At 47.3% G+C, this 23,956-nt stretch overlaps 1 protein-coding gene across 5 annotated transcripts in view; it reads left to right on the top strand.

Annotated features, from left to right (window-relative positions):
• INSR (insulin receptor) overlaps positions 1-23,956 on the top strand; it is a 143,601-nt gene that overhangs the window by 20,573 nt on the left and 99,072 nt on the right. The window lies entirely within an intron of this gene.

Here is a 23,956-nt window from a genome sequence, read left to right on the forward strand (position 1 = left end):
CCGTTTATCTTTTAGTACTTTAGTGGTTTTTGAAATACTAGTCTCCTTGCGGTTTTCAACACGAAGGCTGTTAACCCTTTGCCAACTGTGTCTTCAGACGCTTTTGTTCGGTGGTCAAGATGCTCTGGATGTCGGCTGCCAGAGAAGCTTAAAATGTTTGTGGAGTCCGGGGGCGCCCGGGTGGCTCAGTCGGTTGAGGTCCGACTTCGGCTCAGGTCACGATCTCACGGTTTGTGAGTTTGAGCCCCGCGTTGGGCTCTGTGCTGATGGCTCAGAGCCTGGAGCCTGCTTCGGATTCTGTGTCTCCCTCTCTCTCCGCCCCTTCCCCGCTCACAGCTTTGTCTCTCTCTGTCTCTGAAAACTGAATAAACCTTAAAAATATATATATTTAAAATGTTTGTGGAGTCCAGAGTTGGATGTTTGCATGCCTGTCCTGTTACCCTATGTTTAGAAAGTCCTTTTCCACCCGTAAAATGAATGTGGTTTTTTTTCTCCCAAATTTCCTATTTTAATTTTAATTATCAATAAAAAAAGCTCATCCTGGACATTTGGAATCTGTGCGCATGATTCAAAGGGATGTTCCTTTCTCCACAAATAACTTGTTGGGGTCTCAATGCCTTTTATTGATGAAATTTACTCCTTTGTCATTGATTTGGGGTCTGTTTCTTTGTCATTGATTTGGGGTCTGTTTCTGGCTATCGGTAAACCATTTCCTTGTGTTGGGGCCGCTACCATTCTAATCATTGTGGTTTTATAATGTTTTGATAACCAGGAAGGCAAGTTCCAAACACACACCCGTTACTTTTTTTATTGTTTTGACTCTTTCGTACTTTGTGAAATTCCCTGGGAAGAATTCGCGAACGTGAGATCGAGGTGGGAGAAAGGGAGTGGATGGTTTACGGGTGGGTCGTATCATAAAAGATAGGGCACGGGGGAAGGGAGGGTCTTCTTGCCTGAGCCCAAAGGCTACTTGGGTGAGTCCTGAGTAGAATCCATGGGAGCCGTGGGGAGCATAACAGAAGGTGAGAGCAGAGGCCACACCTCTTCTGAGAGGTTGGGCAGTGAAGGCAAAGAGAGCCTTGTTTGAGGATGGGCGTGGGTAGGATGATTATTATATTGTGGAGCAATCTTGGGGACGTTGGCCGGTCAGGGACAGAGAGAACGGAGCTGAATGACAAAGTTGGGGCGAAATCTCAGCCCAAGTAGAATGACCACCTGTGGGTTTGGGATTCTGTAGAACAGGGAAGCTGCTGAGGTGGGGGTGGGGAGCAGGTGGGGGGGAGTAAGCTGTGGGAACGACAGTCTAGATGGATTGGGGGGCAGCTGGTATTCGTGATGGCGAGGGGAGAAGAGGCTATTGCGGATCTGTGTCCCGAGAGCATCTGGCTACAAGGGGAGCACTGTTATCCTCATTTTAGAGACCAGAGGGGTTACTTAACTTACCTAAGGCCACACAGCTCATAAGACAGCTGGGGTTTGTGCCAAGTCTGAGACACAAAAAAGGCATGTGGTATTTTTTTTTGTGGGGGCGGGGGGACCGTCCCCTCTGTTTAGAGCCACTTGTAGGTGGGGCACTGGAGAAATGGAACATGCTTTCGTTATTCCAATGCCGAGGTCTCCAAATTTAGGTGCCTTTTTGAAATGCTCCGGGCTCTCGGGTCTTGAGATATTATTTAAGACATTCCTCTGTGGATTTATTTCTGTACACATTTTACTCAAAATATCCAGGGTGGTATTATCTGCAGAAATGTCCCTGATGCGAGCAGTTGTTTTCTTCCCTCATCTTTTGTTTTTGAGAACAGGCTTGTTTTTCTAACGCTGGGGGTTCTACCGTGGGGGAGGGGGTGGCTGTGCACCTGCTGCTGTGACTGACAATACCTGATTCCCGGCATCTGGCATTGATGTTCGCTGCTCCTGGTGTGTAATTGGTGCTGAGGTCCCCTAGGCAAGGCATTGTCCTGTCCTGGTAACAGGTGTTGAAATGATTGTTTTTGTTTGTTTGTTTATTTATTTTATTTTATTTTTTTTTATTAAAAACATTTTTTTTTTCTTCAACATTTTTTATTTATTTTTGGGACAGAGAGAGACAGAGCATGAACGGGGGAGGGGCAGAGAGAGAGGGAGACACAGAATCGGAAACAGGCTCCAGGCTCTGAGCCATCAGCCCAGAGCCCGACGCGGGGCTCGAACTCACGGACCGCGAGATCGTGACCTGGCTGAAGTCGGACGCTTAACCGACTGCGCCACCCAGGCGCCCCGATTTATTTTAATGTTTATTTATATTTGAGAGAGAGAGACGGTGCGTGAGCAGGGAAGGGGCAGAGAGGGAGAGAGAGACAGAGACACAGAATCCGAAGCAGGCTCCAGGCTCTGAGCTGTCAGCATAGAGCCTGACACGGGGCTTGAGCCCACGAACCTCGAGATTGTGACTTGAGACGAAGTCGGATGCTTAACTGACTGAGCCACCCAGGTGCCCCTGTTTACTTAGTGTTTAAATGTTTATTTATTTTGAGCGAGAAAGAGAGCCTGAGGGGGGAAAGGGGCAGAGAGAGAGAGAGAGAGAGAGGGGGGGGGGGGGGGGAGAGAATCCCAAGCAGGCTCTGTGCGGTCAGCATGGAGCTCAAGGCAGGGCTTGATCCCAAGAACCGTGAGATCGTGACCTGAGCCAAAATCGAGAGCTTTAACTGACGGAACCACCCAGGTGCCCCGAAATGATTGCTCTTTGAACGGGTGCCCCCGTCTGCTGAGTACAACTCCACTCTGGCCTTTTTCTCCCTTCCTCAGTTTCTTTTATTGTGGTAAAATACACATAAGATAAAATTCACCATCTTAAATTTCTTTTTAAAGATTTGATATTTTTATTTGTTTGTTATCATTTTGAAGAATAAGCTCTGTGCCGGACGTGGGGCTCAAACTCACAACCCTGAGACCAAGAGTTGCATGCTGCACCACGTCAGCCAGCCAGGCGCCTGCCATCGTAAATATTTTTAAGTACCCAGTTCAGTGGCATCAGTCACCCTCACACTGTTGTGCAACAACACCCCCACCATTCGTCTCTAGAACTTTCCCATCTTCCTCGACTGAAACTCCGTCCCCGTGGAACACTGACTGCCCCCCCCCCCCAACCCCCACCATCCCTGGCGGCCACTGTCTACTCTCTGTCTCTATGCTTGGGACTCCTCTAGAGACCTCATAGAGGTGGAATCAGACAGTGTTTGGACTTTTGTCATTGGTTTATTCCACGGAGCGTAACGTCTTCAAGGTTCGCCATGTGGTGGTGGGTGTCAGAACTTCCTTTTTAAGGCTGGTGGGTTATATTCCATTGTGTGGACGGACCACATTTACGTATCCATTCATCTAATAAGGCTGCTGTGAACGATGGTGAGCCTCTCTGGCTTTTTGGGTGCTTATGTTACCTTGTTGCCGTGGCTCTGGAAGGCTTATCTGAAGTCGTGTGAGACTTGAACACAGAACAGACCGAAATGAACCTTTAGGGGTGCTCGCCTCTCTTCGGTGATGGACACAGGCCTGTGAATACTACCCAACAACTCTTTCAGCTCTCTAGAACCCTCTCAAATACTTCCCGGGGCCTCCAGAACCATTGTCTTTTTCTTATGTGATTATCAGGATCTGGAAGCTTCTGGGGTCTGGTCAGCATTTGGGACGAAAGGGTGGGTTGTTCTCTGGACCCAGTTCTTTTTTTTTTTTTTTTTTTTTAATTTTTTTTTTCCAACGTTTTTTATTTATTTTTGGGACAGAGAGAGACAGAGCATGAACGGGGGAGGGGCAGAGAGAGAGGGAGACACAGAATCGGAAACAGGCTCCAGGCTCTGAGCCATCAGCCCAGAGCCCGACGCAGGGCTCGAACTCACGGACTGCGAGATCGTGACCTGGCTGAAGTCGGACGCTTAACTGACTGCGCCACCCAGGCGCCCCGAAATTTTTTTTTTCAACGTTTATTTATTTTTGGGACAGAGAGAGACAGAGCATGAACGGGGGAGGGGCAGAGAGAGAGGGAGACACAGAGTCGGAAACAGGCTCCAGGCTCTGAGCCGTCAGCCCAGAGCCCGACGCGGGGCTCGAACTCACGGAAGGACCCAGTTTGTATGCATTCTCTACAGTGTCCCTTCTTATACCCATTCCCCAAAGAACGATGCTTTAAGCAGAGAAAGCAAAGGAAGGTTAAAGGAAGGTTAAGGTAATTAAAAGGGGAAAAAAAAAAATCACTGTGGTGTGTGTGGCTTGAGATGCCACCTCTCCATCACCCTGCTCACGGATTTGGGGTCAAAGGAGAGGCCAAATGCAAGAGGCCTCAGATGGACAGAGAAGATGGAGTGTATGCAAGCTGGGTCATGGATCGCATTCATTGAGAGCCTACCCTGGCCAGGCATTGGGGTCCCAGGGGCCACGGGAGGGACCAGCCCCACCTGCTTGGAGAGAACCTTCTGGTGGCAAATACTGACCTTGAGTATGTGATGAGGCAGCTCGGCCGGGAGAGTCACAGAAGGATCTCTGTGGGTAGAGGCACCAGTCGGAGCCCCAAACTTGCCGTCAGGTCGGAGTGTATCTCCTCTCCCCCAAATCGGTGTGTATCAGGACCCCAAAGGTCGGCCTCGCTGACCCTTTTCCAGGTGCTTACAAGAATTACTTGGGGTCCTGTTCACTGGTCTTGAGCCGGATCAAGCCTCTGTCTTCCGATCTGAAAGATGGGGACAGTTGTGGGACCTGCTTGTCAGAACTGTGGTTTAGGGGTAGGTGAGACGGTGCGGGGGTTGGGGAGGGTGCATTTAGCCCAGCGCCTGGCACTCTGTGTGTTCTGGAAGCTTCCTGTGAGTGCCATGGGTCTACTCCCCTTCTGGGCAGACCAGCCGCTGGGTGCATACCTGCCGAGTTTGGCTCTAATTCTGATTTGGGGCTTGGGGCGGGCGGAGGGGAGCCCACTGCATGACCTGTGGATGAGGGGTGGGTGTTGGACCCCTGGCCCCAGAGGGAAGACCACTTTGCTCACCCAGTGCCTCCAGTGCTCTGGAGACCCCCAGCTCTGGGCTTTGGGGGGCATCAGAAGCCACAGAGCTTGCTTGACCAGCTGCTGGAGCCAAACCCAGTGACATTTTTTTTTCCCCCTGGGAGGCCACCCCAGCTGCTCCCTGCCAGTCAGAGGGGTGGGCGAGGCCGTGGCGTGCAGGGTGCCAGGAAACTGGCCACGGTGCCACATACGGGATCCGCCAGAGAGTAGAAGCAGGAGGGCGGAAAGGAGGCAGGGTTCTCCTCCCCGGGTTTGGACATACATCCTTGTTCCAGAGTCTCTGAGCACGGGGGGGGGGGGGGGGCCTCTGTTTAGATCAAATATTAAATACTTACTTCTGCCTTCGACATTTCAATAATCAGAATCTTCTTGGTGGCAAATGCTTCTTTTGTGCTGGGAGCTGTTCGATGCACGTCGCTTCTGACACCGTGTCGAATCCTCCCCGCAATTCCTTCTCACAGGTGAGGCCGTGGAGGCCCCGTACAGGTTAAGCCACTTGCCCCGGATCACACGGCTAGTGAGCAGTGGAGCCGGGATCCCCCCTGGAACCCTGGGTGTTCTGGCTCAGAATTTGAGGTATTAACCTTTGTGCTTTCCTGAGCTCAACGCGGAAAGTTGGTGAAGTATTGAAAAGAAAGAAATGGAGGGGAGGGGGGGACACCCCCTAGAATTTGCCCCTGCCAACATCCTGGCTGCCTTTCCATATAGCTTTTTTGTGCCACCTTGCATTAGCCGCCTCCTCTGTCAGGCTAAGCTCGCTCTCTCTCTCTCTCTCTCTCTCTCTCTCTCTCATGTGTGTGCAATATGGGTGGGGGTAGATCAAGGAGAGACTCTTACACAGGCTTCACGCCCAGAGCAGAGGAGGGTGCAGGGCTCGATCTCACAGTCCTGAGATCATGACCTGAGCCTAAATCAAGAGTCAGAAGCTTGCTTGACTGACCGAGCGATCCAGGTGCCCCAGGCGAAGATCTCTTGAAGATAGGGACTGTGGAATTTATTGGTATGTCCCCAGCACCTGTCATGTAGATACGCAATGGCCTTTGACCACTCATTCCTAGCTAACGTTTATTGAGCACTTACTAAGCGCTGAGCATTTGACAAGCTACCTCACGGAATCCTCACCACAGCCAGCCTATGAGAGGACGCTACTCCCATTTTATAGAAGGGGACACTGAGGCTAGAGTACTAATTAAGAAACTTACTCTAGGAGGAGACCTTTCTGGGAAGTGGTTTGACCTCAGTCTTGTCCAGTGCGCTTGACCAGAGGTCAGCAAACTGACCCGTGGGCCAAATCCAACCCATCAGTGATTTTTGTGTGGGCTGTGAGCTAAGAATGCTTTCTGTATGTTAAAAAAGATTGTGTGTGTGTGCGTGTGTGTGTGTGTGTGTGTGTGTAAATCTAAAGGATAATATTTTATAAGAGGTGAAAATGATATGAAATTAACATTTCAGCATCCCTAAATAAAGTTTCATTGGAACCCGGCCGCGCTGGCTCATTTATTCATTTACATAACGCCTGTGGCCGTTTTAGTGCTATGAGTAGTTGCAACAGAGACTGTATCTCTCTTTACAGGAAAAAAAAAAAAAAAAAGATGTGCCAACCTCTGTTTTTGGCTCTGCACCTTATAAAGATGAGGGGAGCGTTGGGGGGTAGAGGCTGTTTTCATCGGAAATTGGGAACATCCTAGCATCAGGCTGACACAGTCCCCCTACCCCTTGTTGGCACTGAGGGGAGGGGGCTATGAAGTATGGGGTGCCATCCCTTCGCACCAGGAGCTCTTGGTTTGGCTGGGGAGTCAAAGGGCAGGAGTGGATTAACCTTTCAAGGCAGCCCAGTGGCAGAGGATGTCACAAGGCAGGTAGGTGCCCCCCCCTTCCCATTCCTCTCCAAGTGAGTCATCTGATCGGTGGTTCTGCACATGTCTGGAGCCAGAGCACCTGGAAATCACAATGTTCTCTAGATAACATCGCCGCAGAATATTGATAAATTAAATTCCTTTGTGGCTGTGTCACTGTAGTCCCTGCAGAAAATGGGGAGATCTAACCTGTGCTCACGGGGATCGAATAACAATAATAACAAAAGACGACACGTCGCGTAGCATGACGGGCCATTTGAAGTTTTCACTCATACGCCTTTCTGTTTTGGCGACGATCTTTTAAAAAGGTCTGGGAGAGCCGCACCAAACTGAAAAAAAATTCCACGGTCGTGGTGATTTCCTTATCCCCGGGGATGCTTGGAATTTTTGAGATGAACGTCTGGTTTTGGAGCCGGTTGGATAGTGTGTGGCAGGAAAGAGCGAGTGATGCCTCCCGTCCCCAGCGTTGATGACAGGTTGCCACTGGCATTTGTGGAAGGCGGTTCCAGGTTGGAGCGGTTTGATTCAGCTGGTGAATGATGCTTAGAAAGAGGGTAAGAAGGAAGGGTGTTCCGGGTGGGCAGAACGTCAAGGGCAAAAAAGCCACAGACAGGTGCCTGTTCTGGGCCAGGCTGCCTCGTGCTGGGCAGAGGCTCGGACCAGCACAGGTACTGGATGTCGGATGTTTTCCCCGGGGCACGAGGCAGCGGTCGTGTAGGTTACCTCGGGGCTGCATTCCGGATGGCCCGAGCCAGGCGTGTTGCTGGGACCCCGGAGCCCTTGCTGAGTCGGACAAAAAGCGGAAGGACCTCACTGTTAAGGTTGTAAGCTGGATAGGCAGCACGTGTTTTGGAAGGCTCGAGGATGCCCTGAGGGGAAGGCAGACCGGTTGACCGCGTGGTCACCGGGCACCCTGGGGACAGTAGTAGACCCAGACTGAAGTTTGCACGAGTGCCTGGCTTCCTGGAGGGAGCTTGAGGGATTCCGATTAACCACCTTTTCGCCTGGAGAAGTAAATCCGGGCCCAGTCCCGTTGGCAGAAGGTGGGGTAGAGTTAAATACGCAATTATGGAAAGGTGGCTTGTCTGGTAACTGGTCGGACGAGTTTTTCTTTTGTTCCCTCCTCCTTGACGAAATTCATTGACCAGTTATTTCCCACCGTGTCACCAGACCCGTTGTCAGAGTCAAACTCTGTTCTTTGTGACTCGGCGTCTGAAGTGCCCCAGGGGGGTCCCAAGGACCTCAGGTCCTGTGGGGCTGGGAAGCCAGGCGCACCGTGTGGTCTCTCCAGGCACCTGTCCGGGATAGAACATTCCCTTTCAAAGCGGAGAGTTTCAAAATTGTATCCCCCGCCCCTCTCCTCCTGCTCCCCATTCTTCCCCTCTCTCCTTTCTCTCTCTTTCCCTCTCTCTCAGGCTTGGAGAGAGTCTGTGCCAGCTCAGACTTATAGATAAATAACGTTAAGTAGGAAAAAAAAAAATTGCTTTCCTTTGGGGCCCCATTGTCTGTTATGGGCGGGGCCCTATGGGTAGCAGCAAATTGGGCTGATTTTCCCCAATTCTAGGTTTGGGAAGTGACCCAAGATCCCCAACCCAACCTCAAGCCCCGGGACACAGAAGCAGGGTTCCAGTGGCGCTGGGGGCGGGTGGGGGGTGGGCTGGGCATCTCTGCTAGATAAAAGCCCCAAACCATCAAGTGCCTGGAGGGTTTTCGGTAGAGGGTCCTTTGGCCTTTTTATGAGACAAGTTTCTTTGCTTCTTGTTTTCTTCCATCGAGGGTCTTGGGTCTTTAGTGAGCCCCAGGCTTGCTGGTTGCTGTCTAGAGAGGGAGGCTTTTTCTAGAGTGTTTCCAAGCGCTCGCCTTCTCGTTGGAAGATCTGATAAGGACAGGGTTGTTGGTGCCTACAGTGAGTCACCCTGGCACAGAGCATGTGCAGCACCAGTGTTCCTTACGGACCACCTGCAACGCTTGTCCGCGGGCAACTGGCGTTCCCGCCACAGGTGATCTCCTTGGTGTGGAGGCAAAAGGCTTTCACCTTTGCAAAAAAAACTGGCGGGAGATATGCAAAGCAAGACAGGCTCGATCCAAAGCAGTCAGGATTTCTCTTCTGTAAAGAACGATGTGTTTTGGGGCGCCTGGGTGGCTCAGTCGCTTGAAGGCCCGACTTCGGCTCAGGCCGTGATCTTGGGGTTCGTGAGTCCGAGCCCCTCATCGGGCTGTTTGCTGTCAGCCCAGAGCCCGCCTGGGATCCTGTGTCCCCCCCCCCACCCCCCCACCCCTCCCCTGCTTGCACGCTCTCTCTCTCAAAAGTAAATAAACCTGAAAAAAATAAAAATAAAAAATACACATAAGATTTACTAGTGACATAAGATTTATTAGTGACATTGGGTACATTCACAGTGCTGTGTCACCGTCATCACCATATATGTTTCAACATCATGGCACGAAGGAACCGTGCCCCTTAGTGGTCACTCACTGTTCCCTGCTGCCCCGACCCCCCCACCCCGCCCCAGTCCCCAACACCCACTGGTCTGCTCTCTACCTCTGTGGGTTGACCTACTCTGGATGTTTCAATATAAATGGAATCGTTGATATATGGCTTTTTACGTCTTGTTTCTTTCACCAGACACGATTTCGTGGTTCATCTGTGTTGTAGCATGCATCAGGACCCCATCCCTCTTTTTGCTGAATAATATTCCATTGCGTGGATATACCAGCCTTGTTTATCTGTTTACCAACAGATGAACGTTTGAGCTGTTTCCGCCTTTTGGCTATTGTGAATAGTGCAGCTACGAACACTCGTGCACAATCTTTTGTTTGAATAATTATTGTCAATTCCCTTGGGGGATTGCTGGGCCATTTAGTGATTCTGTGTTTAACAGATTAAGTCAAGATTTCTTTTTGCTTTTTCTGCTTTTGGTGTTATTAAAAAAAAAAATAAACTCTTGTATTATCAAAGAACACACAGATTTGGAAAACCACACAAAACGAACGTAGCCTTTGGCTGCTCCTTGCGCTGGCCTCTTTGATTATTTTTTTCTTTTCTAAACTCTGAAAATTCCGTCATGCAGTAAAATGGTACTCCCTGGTCTCCTGTTTTTAGCATATGGTAAACAAGGCAAAGACTGAACTTCGTAAGCAAACTCCGTGTTCTTTACGGAGGCAACTTTTGCTAAGAAAATTATTTTTATAAGTGAACGAGGTCTGAGGGTTATTTGCAAAGGAGTTTTACAAGGGTAAGAAAAAAATAAACAACCAAGAAGTTGATCTTAGGGTGCGTGGTTCTACAAAGACAGAGTGGATAAGACCTCGAGACACATGCCAGAGAGCCAACAGCAGGTGAATCTGAGAAAGGAAAGGTTTTCCAAGTGGGGATGAATTTGATAAAGAAAGAAAAAAATTGAATTGGAGAATTATCTTAGAAATGCCCCTGTGGCTCAGAGAAGGGCGTAAGTCTTCACAGACTTTCTTCACAGTTTTTGAAAAGATGTCCTTGAAAGAGAGCCACAAGCCTGGGGTACTGCTTGACTTGATTCTGGGACTTCTGGCCATTGGGAGTTTATAAGCGTCTCGTGTTGGGAATGGCAAATAACAGCAGTGGGCATTGGCAGGATGAAAAATAGGAGTTAGGGACACGAGACAGTGAGGGACACAGTGGCACATTGGCCTTGAAGTCTTGGGAGGAGGGGTGAAGCAAACTAAAGTAGACCCAGGTCATAAAAGTTACACATTCTGAATCAAAGAAGTCAGAAAAGGACAGTGATTCCCCCTTGACCCACAGTGCAAATGTTGGCTACACAGAGGCAAAAAAAAAAAAAAAAAAAAAAAAAAATTCTGTTTTTTCTCTACTTGGTGAAGGAGATCTTGTAAAGGTTCTAGCCAGCCGGGGATGGTCAATTGGAATCTATTCTCAAATTTTTAAAAAATGTTTTTTCATATTTATTTTTTGAGAGAGAGAGAGAGCGAGCGAGCGAGTGTGAGCAGGGGAGGGGCAGAGAGAGAGGGAGACACAGAATCAGAAACAGTCTCCAGGCTCTGAACTGTCAGCACAGAGCCCAATGTGGGCTCGAACCCATGAACCGTGAGATCATGCATGACCTGAGCTGAAGTCGGACGCTTAACCCACTGAGCCACCCAGGTGCCCCAAATGGGAATCCCTTCTTAAGGGTCTGTTCTTTCTAAACGAGTAAGGGTAAAATGGCACAGGCTATTTTATTTAAAAAATTTTTTTTCAACGTTTTTATTTATTTTTGGGACAGAGAGAGACAGAGCATGAACGGGGGAGGGGCAGAGAGAGAGGGAGACACAGAATCGGAAACAGGGTCCAGGCTCCGAGCCGTCAGCCCAGAGCCTGACGCGGGGCTCGAACTCACGGACTGCAAGATCGTGACCTGGCTGAAGTCGGACGCTTAACGACTGCGCCACCCAGGCGCCCCTGGGCTATTTTATTTTAGAGGACATTAGAGTATTTATGATATACATATTATTTACTTATTTATTTTGAGAGAGACAGAGACAATGTGAGCGGGGGAGGGATAGAGAGGGAGAGGGAGAGAGAGAATCTCAAGCATGTTCCACACTGTCAGTGCAGAGCACCTTGAACTCACGTAACCGTGAGATCGTGACCTGAGCCGAAACTGAGAGTCCGACGCTTACCGGACTGAGCCACCCAGGCGTCCTGACATTAGAGTATTTATAAGAAGGCTTTCAGAGGTTTGGTGGTAACCCTGTTTCCCTCACGCTATTTTCTTTTTTTTTTTTTTTTTAATTTTTTTTTCAACGTTTATTTATTTTTTTGGGACAGAGAGAGACAGAGCATGAACGGGGGAGGGGCACAGAGAGAGGGAGACACAGAATCGGAAACAGGCTCCAGGCTCTGAGCCATCAGCCCAGAGCCCGACGTGGGGCTCGAACTCACGGACCGCGAGATCGTGACCTGGCTGAAGTCGGACGCCCAACCGACTGCGCCACCCAGGCGCCCCACCTCACGCTATTTTCTTACATCTTTCAGTTGCCGCTTCTCCTGGATGGGTAGGTGGGCTTCGGCAAGGGTAACGATGGTGAGGGTCCCCCCTCTGGTGGCAGTGGAGAATCAACGTGGTAAAATCCAGAGCTGGGCCGTCCATAAGGCAGCCCCACTGGTCACATGTGGCTAAGTTTGAATGAGTTCAAGTTAAATAATATTAAACATTTGTCCCCTGGTTGTACTCCCCACATTCGGACGATGCAACGTAGAACGTTTCCATCATTCCAGAAAGCTCTGTTGGGCAGCATTGATCTAGAGCATATCATTGCATGGTTAAAGACAGGTCTGGGGTCAGACACACCTGGATTTGACTCCTGCGTCTGTTGTGTGACCTTGGACAAGTTGGTTCTTCTGAGCCTCCGCGTCCTTATCTGAAATAAGAAAATGGTAAAGGACCCAGTCTCATCATTTGTTTCTCAACTTTTAACTGACATCCCCTCTTTTCCTAAAAACAAAAATCTCATTTCTCTTTTTTGATTTTTTTCCCTTTCAATATGAAATGGAACACTGAATTTTTCTTTTTTCAGCCTTTTACCTCCTTGAGCGTCTGTGGAATATAGGAAGGAGAGGCTTGGGAAAGTCGCATACAATGAAGAGGCTATTCTAGGTACCTCTGACCAAGAAGAGGAACAAGGAAGGGGTAGGTGTGGTGAGTGGGGGCACGAGAGTGTCATCAAGAAGGAGAAATATGTCAGCTCCTTCCTGGCTTCTCTTCTCTCTCTGAGGAACAGGGAACAGAGTGCTTTTTAGTGTAAGCAGAATAGAATGGGTGGAGCAGAGAGGAAGTAGGCTTCAGATGGGGAAGGGACTGAGGCAGGGAACCTCAGTCTGATTTTGTCTTCCTGGCTCAGCGTGGAGTGCCCTAGTCAACTGGTGACTGCTGATAACAGGAATCAACTCAGACCAACTTAAACTACAGTGAGGAGGGGTGGTTTATTGGGAGGACATAGGGCCTTCTCTTGGAACTTGTATCAGCTAGCTTTTGCCGTGTAACAGCCCAGCCTGAAACATAATGGCTTTCACACAGCTGTCATTTATTTTTGCTCACGATTCTGTGGGTTAGCTGGGCAGGTTTTCTGGGCTGGACCCCTCAGCCGACCACAGACACGGGCTTGGCTCTCTCCCGAATCTGGGCTCGGCTGGTGGGATGGCCCCAGTCACATGGCTGGCAGGCAGTGCTGGGCTGTCAGCTGGGATGCTTTGCTTTTCCTCCCTGTGGCCGCTCATCCTGCAGTAGGCTAGCTTATACTTGGATCACGTGATGGGCTGGAGGTTCCAAAAGTAGCCAGAGATTAATCCCCAGTGCACACGTGTTTTCCAAGTCTCTGCTTCATGTGTGCTACTTTCCTATTGGTCAGAGCAAGTCACATGGCTAAGGCAAGCTTGAAGGAGGAGCCAGGATAGGTTCCACCTGTTGATTGGAGGACAGGAGTTTGTGGAGAGTTTTGGCATCTGGCACAGAACACCAGGGTGGGAAATACAGTGGCATTCGTGGAACAGTCTAGCCAGGACTCAGAGCAAGACTGTGTATGGTGTAACTGACAACCTAAAATGATTTTCCTGAGCCTTTATTTAATTTCCTGAATTCCAGTGACTGAATAATCAGTTCCTTTCCCCAAATGACTCTTGATAGTTTCTTTATCATTTATGAAATTCAACAAAACACCATGGCCTGCTTCTGGGATACCAATTCGGTTTCATTCATCTGTGTCTGTTCTTATACCAGTGCCATACTGATTTAATTATCATAGATTTAGAACATGTTTTATTAATGGTAGAGCCAGCGTTTCCTGTTGCACTTTTTCAAAGTGTTTATTTTTCTCGTTGAACTTAAGAATCTCTAAAGCTACCTCTTCCAGCATGCGTAAAACCCATTGAGATTTTTTAAAGAAATGTTTCTTTATTTATCATGAGAGAGAGAGAGAGAGAGTGCGAGCGAGTGAGCATGATCAGGGGAGAGGCAGAGAGAGAGGCAGAGAGAGAATCCCAAGCAGGCTCTGCGCTGTCAGCGTGGAGCCCAACACAGGACTAGATCTCACGAACCATGAGATCATGACCTGAGCCCAAACCAGGAGTTTAACCAACGGAGCCACCCAGGCGCTCTCCCCCCGACCATTCAGATTTGGGTTAAAAATTGTATTAAATCGGGGCGCCTGGGTGGTTCAGTCGGTTAAGCGTCTGACTTCAGCTCAGGTCATATCTCCCAGTTTGTGAGTTCAAGCCCCGCGTCGGGCTCTGTGCTGACAACTCGGGGCCTGGAGCCAGCTTCTGATTCTGTGTCTCCCTCTCTCTCTCTGCCTCTCCATAGCTCATGCTCTGTCTCTCTCTCTCTCAAAAATAAATAAACATTAAAAAAATTGTATTGTCCGTAAATTAATTTGAGAAAATATACCTTAATATTTTTCCTTTCCAAGCAGGTGGGTGATCAATTTCTCCATTTATTCACATATTTTCATGTTGTTCTTTTAAAAATATTTATCCTGCACATTTCTTGCTATGATGATTCCTATATCTTAGAGTTTTTGTTGTTCATTGTTGCTGCTTTGAATGGACATATTTATCCTGAATCCCAATCCTTTAATGGAATGGATTAGTAGGTTTTCATTTTTTTTTTTTTTTATTCATTGTGTGCAATTTTATCCTCTACACATTTTGGCCATTAAAAAAAAATCCCATCTAAATGCTATACCTCTTGGGGCGCCTGGGTGGCGCAGTCAGTTAAGCGTCCAACTTCAGCCAGGTCACGATCTCGCGGTCCGTGAGTTCGAGCCCCGCGTCAGGCTCTGGGCTGATGGCTCAGAGCCTGGAGCCTGTTTCCGATTCTGCGTCTCCCTCTCTCTCTGCCCCTCTCCCGTTCATGCTCTCTCTCTCTCTCTCTGTCCCCCCAAAAATAAATAAACGTTGAAAAAAAAATTAAAAAAAAAATAAATGCTATATACCTCTCACTTCACTTTTAAATCTTATTCTATTGACTTGGGCTTCAAGACTAATATTAAATATTTAACAATAGTATTCTGGGACATCCATGTTTGATAGAATTCCTAAGATAAAATCATCCTTACTTTCCTGTGGTAAACCCTAGTTGGTCGTGATGACTTGATATTTTGAATTTGATTTGCTGGGTTTGCTTTGTCTTGGTTAGTTTTTATTTTTTGTATTTTTTTGGATTTCTGCCTTCTGTGTTCATGGGTGAAATCGTGCTATATTTCGGTCTGTTTTCTTTTGCAATCTTTTCATTAGGTTTTATTATATGATATTCTAGCCATGTAATACGAACTAGGCAAGTTTCCATTTTAAGTATTCTAGAATTGTGGCATCAGGACTAACACTTGAAGAACGAATTATTTGTTGGAAAAATCATACGGTGCTATAAACTTCTGGGCGAGTAATTCTTTGATAACCTTTGAAAAATTTCATATGAGGTTGTTAGGGAATTCAGCTTAAATTTTTTTGTAACCTCTGGAAAGATCTCTTTGAGTCAGCTTTTGAAATTTGTATTTTCTTAGTAGTCATTTCATTGAGATTTTCGGATTTAATAGCATGATTTTATGCTTGCTATAATCTGTTTATATATTCTACTTACATTTATTTAGATTTACCAGGGTTGGTTTTTTGGTTTTTTTGTTTTGTTTTTTTTACCCCTCTGGTGTGTAAAATGTTTAGATGACTCACCAGACACCGAAATCCTTTTTGGAGTAAACTGGGGGGAATGAATGAATGAATGAAGAATTTAATAACATTCTTCTTCTTTTTTTAATGTTAATTTTTGAGAGAGAGACAGACACAGAGTGCGAGTAGGGGAGAGAGGGAGACACAGAACCTGAAGCAGGCTCCAGGCTCTGAGCTGTTAGCATGGAGCCTGATGCGGGGCTCGAACTCACAGACTGGGAGATAATGACCTGAGCTGAAGTCAGATGCTCAACTGACTGAGCCACCCAGGTGCCCCAGTAACATTCTTTTAGTACAGTTAAAGGTTTTATTTATTTATTTAAAAAATTTTTTTTTTCAATGTTTATTTATTTTTTTTTGGGACAGAGAGAGACAGAGCATGAACGGGGGAGGGGCAGAGAGAGAGGGAGACACAGAATCGGAAGCAGGCTCCAGGCTCTGAGCCATCAGCCCAGAGCCCGACATGGGGCTCCAATTCACGAACCGCGAGATCATGACCTGAGCTGAAGTTGGACGCTTAACCGACTGTGCCACCCAGGCGCCCCCCCAGTTAAAGGTTTTAAAGCCATGAATTCAACCCCTGAATGCGACTTTGGCTGCCCTCCAAGGTTTTGGCTATATAACATTTTTGTTTTCTAAAGGGTCTGGGAACATGATTTTGATTTGTTATTTTTGAGAATCATTATCACAAAAGCTGCTCTTGAGGGCTGACTCTCTTTCAATTTCTTTATATGAATGATCTGCCTTAATCTTCCTGGACAACCTAGGAATTATAATGCCACAGGAGGGAAAGTGACTTGCCCAAGGTGGCCCAGATAATAGGGTGGGGGTGGGGCTAGGACTGGCACCTAGCCCTCGGTCTGTTTTGATTGGGAACCACATGCCTTTGTGACTGCTACACTGCCTCTCCAGTTGAGTGAGTTTTAATCACTAGTTGTTAGGGTTTAAAAAAAAAATTAACTATTTATTTTAATAGGTTGTCTCAATGTCCAGTTGTTGGGATTAAAAATTTAACTTGTTTCTGCATTTTATAACTGCGGGTGGCCTCTCGGTAGCCGAGCGACCGTTCGATGGGCTTCTAGAAACAATGCTTGGATGATGCCACAACAGGCACATTTGGACTCAGAGCTCACAACCTCCCGTCCCACAAGACAAGCTGCCCCCCAGGACTGACATGCACGTGGGGTGTGGACATAAAGGCTTAACTTCGCTGGCGAAATGTCTCTGTCCTACCAGAGCTAGGAGGACTTGTCATCCCTCATGTGTTCTGTTATCCCCGCTGCCCTAACTCCCGAGACAGCTGGGACTAGTTTTTCCAAAGGCACTTTCTCTCTCTCCTTCCCTCATCATGTGCTTACGGTTTTGCGACACTGGCTTTGAGGAGCGTGGGCTGGGCCAGCGCTGAACTTGACCTGTGAGCTGCCCCGCTGTTTGGCCCTCGTTTCTATTTCTGGGTCTTGCTCTCAGCCTAAGGATGCTGCAAGTCAGTGTGACTTGTTGTGACGTCATGTGGTCAAACCTTTCCTTGAAAATGGTCTGTGATTCATCTTTATTTTTATGGGGCTGTATCATGTTAGAAGGATTACAGTAGGAGTTTTCGTTTGAAATCTAATAAAGGTTTTCATCTGCCATCTGGAGTCTGTGTTTCTTACGCTTTTTTATTGTTTGTGACTAAGAGTGGTGTTGGGGTTGGTGGGGGGGGGGTAGTTTGGCTGTTGTGTTAACATCCGTCTGGAGGATTGGTCCATCATCCAAAACCTTGTTTTCTCTGTCTTGGCTGTAGGCAGAGGCTGAGAGCGGAGACCTAAAAGGTCCTCCCTTGGATTTCTTTTCTTTTCCTTTTTTATTTTTTATATATTTTTTTCTTTTACATTTATTTATTTTTGAGAGACAGGGAGAGCTAGAGCGTGAGCAGGGGAGGGGCAGAAAGAGAGGGAGACACAGAATCCGAAGCAGGCTCCAGGCTCTGAGCTGTCAGCACAGAGCCCGATGTGGGGCTCGAACTCACGGATCGTGAGATCATGACCTGAGCTGAAGTCAGACGTTTAACCGACTGAGCTGCCCAGGTGCCCCCCAAAATTTTTAAATTAAATATTGAACATGGGGAAGGAAGAAATGGATAAGGACTATTTGTTTTCTAAAGCAATTAACAATGAAAAAACATTTTATATTGTTACTGACATCAGTAGATACTAAAAATCACTGTTTTTTCCCCCCCACACCTTTTCCCCAAGTTAATCAGGTCAGGCTTTTCCATTTGGGTCAGAGTGGCGTGGGAAGGTGTATCATTAGAGCCTTAACATGCATTTTCTGGATCACGAAGAAAGTTGGTCCTCTATTATGTTTCTTGCTCACGAATGCTGTCTCTCATATTTTTTCTTTTTGAAACGTAATGAGTTCAGGCAGTGTCGCCTGTGTGACATCACATAGGCATTTTATTATCTCCTCCCATCGCGAGAAGGGTGAATATACGTCCATATAGGAGAAACATAAAACGTATAGGGGTCAGGACCATCCGCGGCTTCAGGCATCCTTTTGGGGTCTTGGAATGTATCTCCTGTGGATAAGAGCAGGGGGGCTGCCTTAGTTTTAGGACACAAATTGTATCTTTAGATTCTTGTCCCTTTAAAAAACATTCATTAGGTCTTTAAAAAAATGTCTATTCTTTATTTCATAAATTATCCATGCTTTATTTTAGAGAAATATAGTTAAAAAGGAAAGACCTATAGATAATCACCCTGAAATCTACCCCCACCCCCGAGCGTGGCTTCTTAATTTTGACGAGAAATCTTTCATAATTGTCTCTGCAAACATATGTATCAATTGGAATCAACATGTTGAAGAACACGAGGTTATATGATGCCACCTGATGCCTCTGTTGCAAACTGCTTCCCCCACCCCCCCCGCCTTAAATCTATTAAAACTCTGTGTAGATATAAATCTGTATCATACTTTTAATTCCTGTATGGGCGGCATTGTAAGGTTATTTCCAGTTTATCGTTGGCATGAGATCATGCTGTGGCAACGATTTTGATATTTATTTTTGTTTATTTCTCTGATTGCTCTCAACTTTTATTTTTTCGTAGTGTTATTGAGATATAAGTTACCAACAACAGAATGCACACATTTGAAGAGAATGGTTCAAAGAGTTTTGGCAAAAATATATGCCTGGTGCTCACTAGAATACCGTTTTGGACGCTATTCTTAGAGTTTTATAGGTATTGATACGTTCTATCTTCTTGACGACCTAAAGAAGTAGGGAATGTTATTCTCATTCTATAGATGGAGAAACTGAGCACCGAGAGGCTAAGTAGTTACCCGGGATCACACAGCCAGTCCCTGGAATCTTCCTTCATATCTCCATGCTCTCCTAGTTCTAATGCTTCTAACACTTCTTGGGTAAGAACAGCCTTAGCTTCCCCATCTGTGAAATGGGATAGTGGTGCCTCCATAAGTGTGTTGTTAAGGTCAGTTGATAATGTGCGTGGTGCCCGGCAGTTGATTTCTAACCCCTTGGTTCCTGACTGGAAGCATCTCTGCATCTGAAAGCTCTGTGCTCCCCTCCCCTCCCCCCAAGCCCCCACTTGGTTCCAATCCCAAATACCTCCACGAGACTGTCCCCGAGCAGTTCTGTTTTTAGCATCAATTTCCCCGTAGATGTTTTCTTCCGGGGAAGTTGCCAGTGTCCCCCTATGTAGCCAGTTTGAGCTAGGGATTGGATGGATTCTCTTCTGCGGCCCCTCCTTCAGCCCAGTTTGGGGCTGAGCATTCCACCGGCACCCCGTGAATGTTGGAATGCACTGGCACCTGGGCGGTGTCTCATTCAGGGCACTGATCCAGGTAGGTCAGACCTTGATTCTGTATGTTGATATCTGGGAAGGTAGCTTAACGGATGAACTTTGTTTCCTCTTGTTTTCTAAGACTGTTCTCTTGCAATTGCTGGGGTTTGAAGAGGCTTTTGGGGTTTGAAGGACTTGTATAGGGTTTGAAGTCAGAAAGAAAAAAAAAAACACAGCAACAGGGTTCAAAGCCTGACATTTACTTGATCTTTACTATGTGCTAATAAGCACAGCATTCCTCATGACAGCCCTCTGGGGGACAAGATTTTAGCCTCCCCGTTTTATAGAAGAGGAAACCGAGGCAGGGAGAGGGTGGCCTGAGCCCCCCCCCACCCTCCCCCTCTGTGCAGTGTGGTGTGTGCTTATCATGGGCAATGCATGGTGGCCGCCTGTACCCACGGTGAGTTCCAGTGACTCCCTCCGCTGGTGTCCCCATCCGAACTGCCCCTGCCCCTGGCTGAGTCCCCACCTGACCCGCAGGGCTGTCGCTGGAGTCCCTCCTTGCGGTGGGGAGCATGAAGCTGTTTCGTCAGCTCTGTGAAATCCTGTATAAATGCGAGCCGAAACCCAACAGGGCTCCTGGCCTCTCACTTTATACTGTTTTCTTTCTAACCGAACAAAGTACGGTTTGCGCAACCTCTCTCTGAGACGGAGGTGATAGGATCTTAGGGTGGGTATCAGGGCCTCTGGATGTCTGTGGGCGTCCACGTGTGCCCTGTGGCACGTTAAGGGTGTGTGTTCTGCAAACGTGGTGGGTCGGGCAGGTCTGTGATCTGCAGGTGCCTTTGTCACACTGGTTTGGGACGTCACATGGAGGCGTGGACCTATTACTCTAGGTCACCAACGCCTGGATGGGGCTCTCCCAGGTGGATTTTCTGAACCCTCCACTGGGTGCTGCCCTCCGACACATGCCTGCCTTGCTCTCCCCATGCCCTGGGGTCCTTGTTGAGAAAATTCAAAGCTAACAGAGCCAGGAGGGAGGCAGCAGCATTGCCCTTGGGTGGGTGGGATTTTGGCATCCCCTGGCAGTTTGGGTGAAGCAAGTCAGGATTTTCCACGTGGGCAGAGCAAATGTCTGCTGACCTCGGGTAGGTGTCTTAGTAGCTTGGGCTGTTTTAACAACGTACCATAGAGTGAGGGGATTAAACAACACACATTTGATCCCTTTGTTACAATCCGCTTTGTTTTTCCTTCTTAAATCTATTAAAACTCTGTGTAGATGTAAATCTGTATCATACTTTTAATTCCTGTATGGACACATTTACTTTGTACAGCTCTGGAGGCAGGTAAATCCAAGATCAAGGCACTGGCAGATTCTGTTCATGGCGAGAGCCCACTTCTTGGCTTTTAGACAAGCTGTCCTCTCGCTGTGCCTTGTATGGCCTTTCCTTGGTGTGCACTCCTGGAGAGAGATCTCATGTTTTGAGATTCATGCACGTTATTGCGTTTACTGATAGTTTATCCCTTAAAAGAAAATGTTTATTTATTTATTTTGAGAGAGAGAGAGAGAGAGGACGTGTGTGCAAGTCGGGGAGGGACAGAGAGAAAAGAAGACAGAGAGAGAGAGAATCCCAAGCGGCCTCCACACTCAGCACAGAGCCCGACGTGGGGCTTGATCCCACGAGGTGTGAGATCGTGACCTGAGCCGAAATCAAGAGTTGGACGCTTAACTGACTGAGCCCCCCCCAGGTGCCCTGACAGCTTATTAAAATTTCTGAGGAGTATTTTGTTGTGTGAGCCTACGGTATTTTATATTTGCCTGTTAAGGAACATTTGGGTTGTTTGGAATCTTTGGCTATTATGCATCAGCCTGCTATGAACATTTGTATGTGAGCCCTTGTGTGAACGGATGATTTCATTTCTCTTGGATGCATACCTAGGAGTGGTATGCATGCATTGACATATGTTTAAGAAACTGTCAGCCCTTTTCCTAAGCGTTTGGACCACAGTATGATTCTATCAGCAACATACGAGAATTCCAGGGGCTCCGCATCCTCATCAGCACTTGGTGATGTCAGTCTTTTTAATATCAGCCATTCGAGTGCGTGTGAACTGACTTCTCCTTGTGGCTCTAATTTGCATTTATTTGTCTGATGACCAGTGATGGTGCACATCTTTTCACAGCTGTATTGGGGATCTGTATATGCTTTGTGGAATGACTGTTAAAATCCTTTGCCCTTTTTCCCCCCAACCTTCGGGGTGGTTTGTTTCATTATTTATCCATTTTGCAATCCAGAGTGATGTCAGAGGTATTGTGAATATTTTCTCCCATTCAGGGGCTTAACCTTTTATTTTCTTAAGAGCATCTTTTTTTGAAAAGCAGCCAGTTTTTAACAGGGTGATGTTATTAATTCATTAGGTCCAAGTTGGTGGCTCTGAAAATCTTCCTGAAGCCTTAACCCCAGATATATGACATTTGCAGAATTTTATTCTTTTTTTTTTCTTTTAATGTTTGTTTATTTTTTAAAAAAAATTTTTTTTTCAACGTTTTTTTATTTATTTTTGGGACAGAGAGACACAGAGCATGAACGGGGGAGGGGCAGAGAGAGAGGGAGACACAGAATCGGAAACAGGCTCCAGGCTCTGAACCATCAGCCCAGAGCCTGACGCGGGGCTCGAACTCACGGACCGCGAGATCGTGACCTGGCCAAAGTCGGACGCCCAACCGACTGCGCCACCCAGGCGCCCCTAATGTTTGTTTATTTTTGAGAGAGACGGAGACAGTGTGTGAGCAGGGGAGGATCAGAGAGAGAGGGAGACAAGGAATCCGAAGGAGGCTCCAGGCTCTGAGCTGTCAGCACAGAGCCTGGTATGAGGCTCGAACCCACGAAACCTTGAGATCCTGACCTGAGCCGAAGTCAGATGCTTAACCAACTCAACCCACCCAGGTGCCCCAGAATAGCATTTATTTTTAACGCCAGTTTGAGGCTTACAGAAAGTAAAAAAAAAATTCTCATAGCGTTCCTCACCCTCCCCAACACAGATTCCCTTATTATTAACATTTTGCATTAATGTGCTACAACAGTCCCCCCGTTATCCATGGGGGTTTTGTTCCAAGACCCCCCAGTGGATGCCTGAAACCGCGGATAGCACTAAACCCTGTCTATGCAATGCCTTTTCTGGTACACGAGTACCTATGGTAAAGGGTAACTTACAAATTATGCACAGTAAGAGGTTAACAACAAAATAGAGTACTTAGAACAATACAATGTAATACAAGTTATGTGAATGTCATGTCTGTCTCAAAACTCTTGTCCTGTACTTGCCCTTCTTGTGATGACCTGAGATGATAAAACGTGTAGGAGGCTGTGACGTCACGTTAGGCTGCCACAGGCCTACCTGTGGTGGGGCAGAAGGAGGACCCTTGACTGCTTGACTGGGGGTAACGGAAACTGTGGCTGGGAGAGGGGCAGGGACTACTGCGCGTTGGTTGTAATTGACGAGCCGATATTGATCCAGCATCAACTAAAGTCCTTAGTTTACATGTGAGTTCACATGTTGTGTGGACAGTCTCTGGGTGGTGACATAGAGTTTAATGGCACGTGTTAAAGACAATGGTTTCGCAGCCTGTGCTGCGAATGGTTTCGTTCCTTGTGCTCTGCCTGTAGGTTCCCTGTGCTCTGCCTGTTCATCCCTCCCTCCTTCCCAGAACTTTATTCTTCAGAGAACTAGAAATTCTCAGGGTGCCTGGGTGGCTCAGTTGGTTAAGCCTCTGACTTTGGCTCAGATCATGATCTCACAGTTTGTGGGTTCGAGGCCCGCGTCGGGCTCTGTGCTCACAGCTCGGAACCTGGATCCTGCTTCGGATTCTGTGTCTCCCTGTCTCTTTGCCCCTACCCCACTTGTGCTCTCTCTCTGTCTCTCAAAAATAAATAAATGTAAAAATAAAAAAAAGAGAACTAGAAATTCTCTTTCGTGTGAGTTTACGGCAGACATGTTAGGATGGTTTTCCATCTATAAGTACAAGGAGTCAGAATTTAAGAAGTTAAAGGCTCTCTTTGGAGAGGGAGAAGCATAATCCTGGGCTGATGACCTTCTCAGGATCTTTCAAGGTGGGGGAAGCTTGGACGTTGAACCTTGCCTTGTTTTTTAGACTGTGGACCAGGTTTAAAGTTCAGCAGACATTAGGGCTGACTGGTCAGGAGTGATGATCTGATTCTGGTATGTTCTGTCAGGAAAATTTGTGAAAAATCTATTTCCAGAAATATCCAGAAAATCTATTCCAGAAATCTTTTTTAAAGAAGGAGAGAACTCCTGCCCCCTCCCCCCCCCGGCCAAACCCTCGTTTCCATGATTTGAACAGATGAGAACATATTTTGAATCCTATCCTAAGGTCCTGGTCCTCTGAATTGCCAGTTTTCTCAGTGTCTTTCCTCCTGACGACCCTGTAGCATGGAACAGGGCCACACGGCAGTGCAGAGGACAATCGCATGGTTTACAAGTCATTGTAAAGAGAGTCGGACTCAGGTCGAGTAGGGGAACATTCTGGGCTCCCTGAAAATCCCCCTACATTAACTGCCTTCTCCCCAGAGATAACTTT

The sequence above is a fragment of the Felis catus genome, chromosome A2 (genome assembly GCF_018350175.1).
Source record: "Felis catus isolate Fca126 chromosome A2, F.catus_Fca126_mat1.0, whole genome shotgun sequence".
NCBI classification, from domain to species: Eukaryota; Metazoa; Chordata; class Mammalia; order Carnivora; family Felidae; genus Felis; species Felis catus.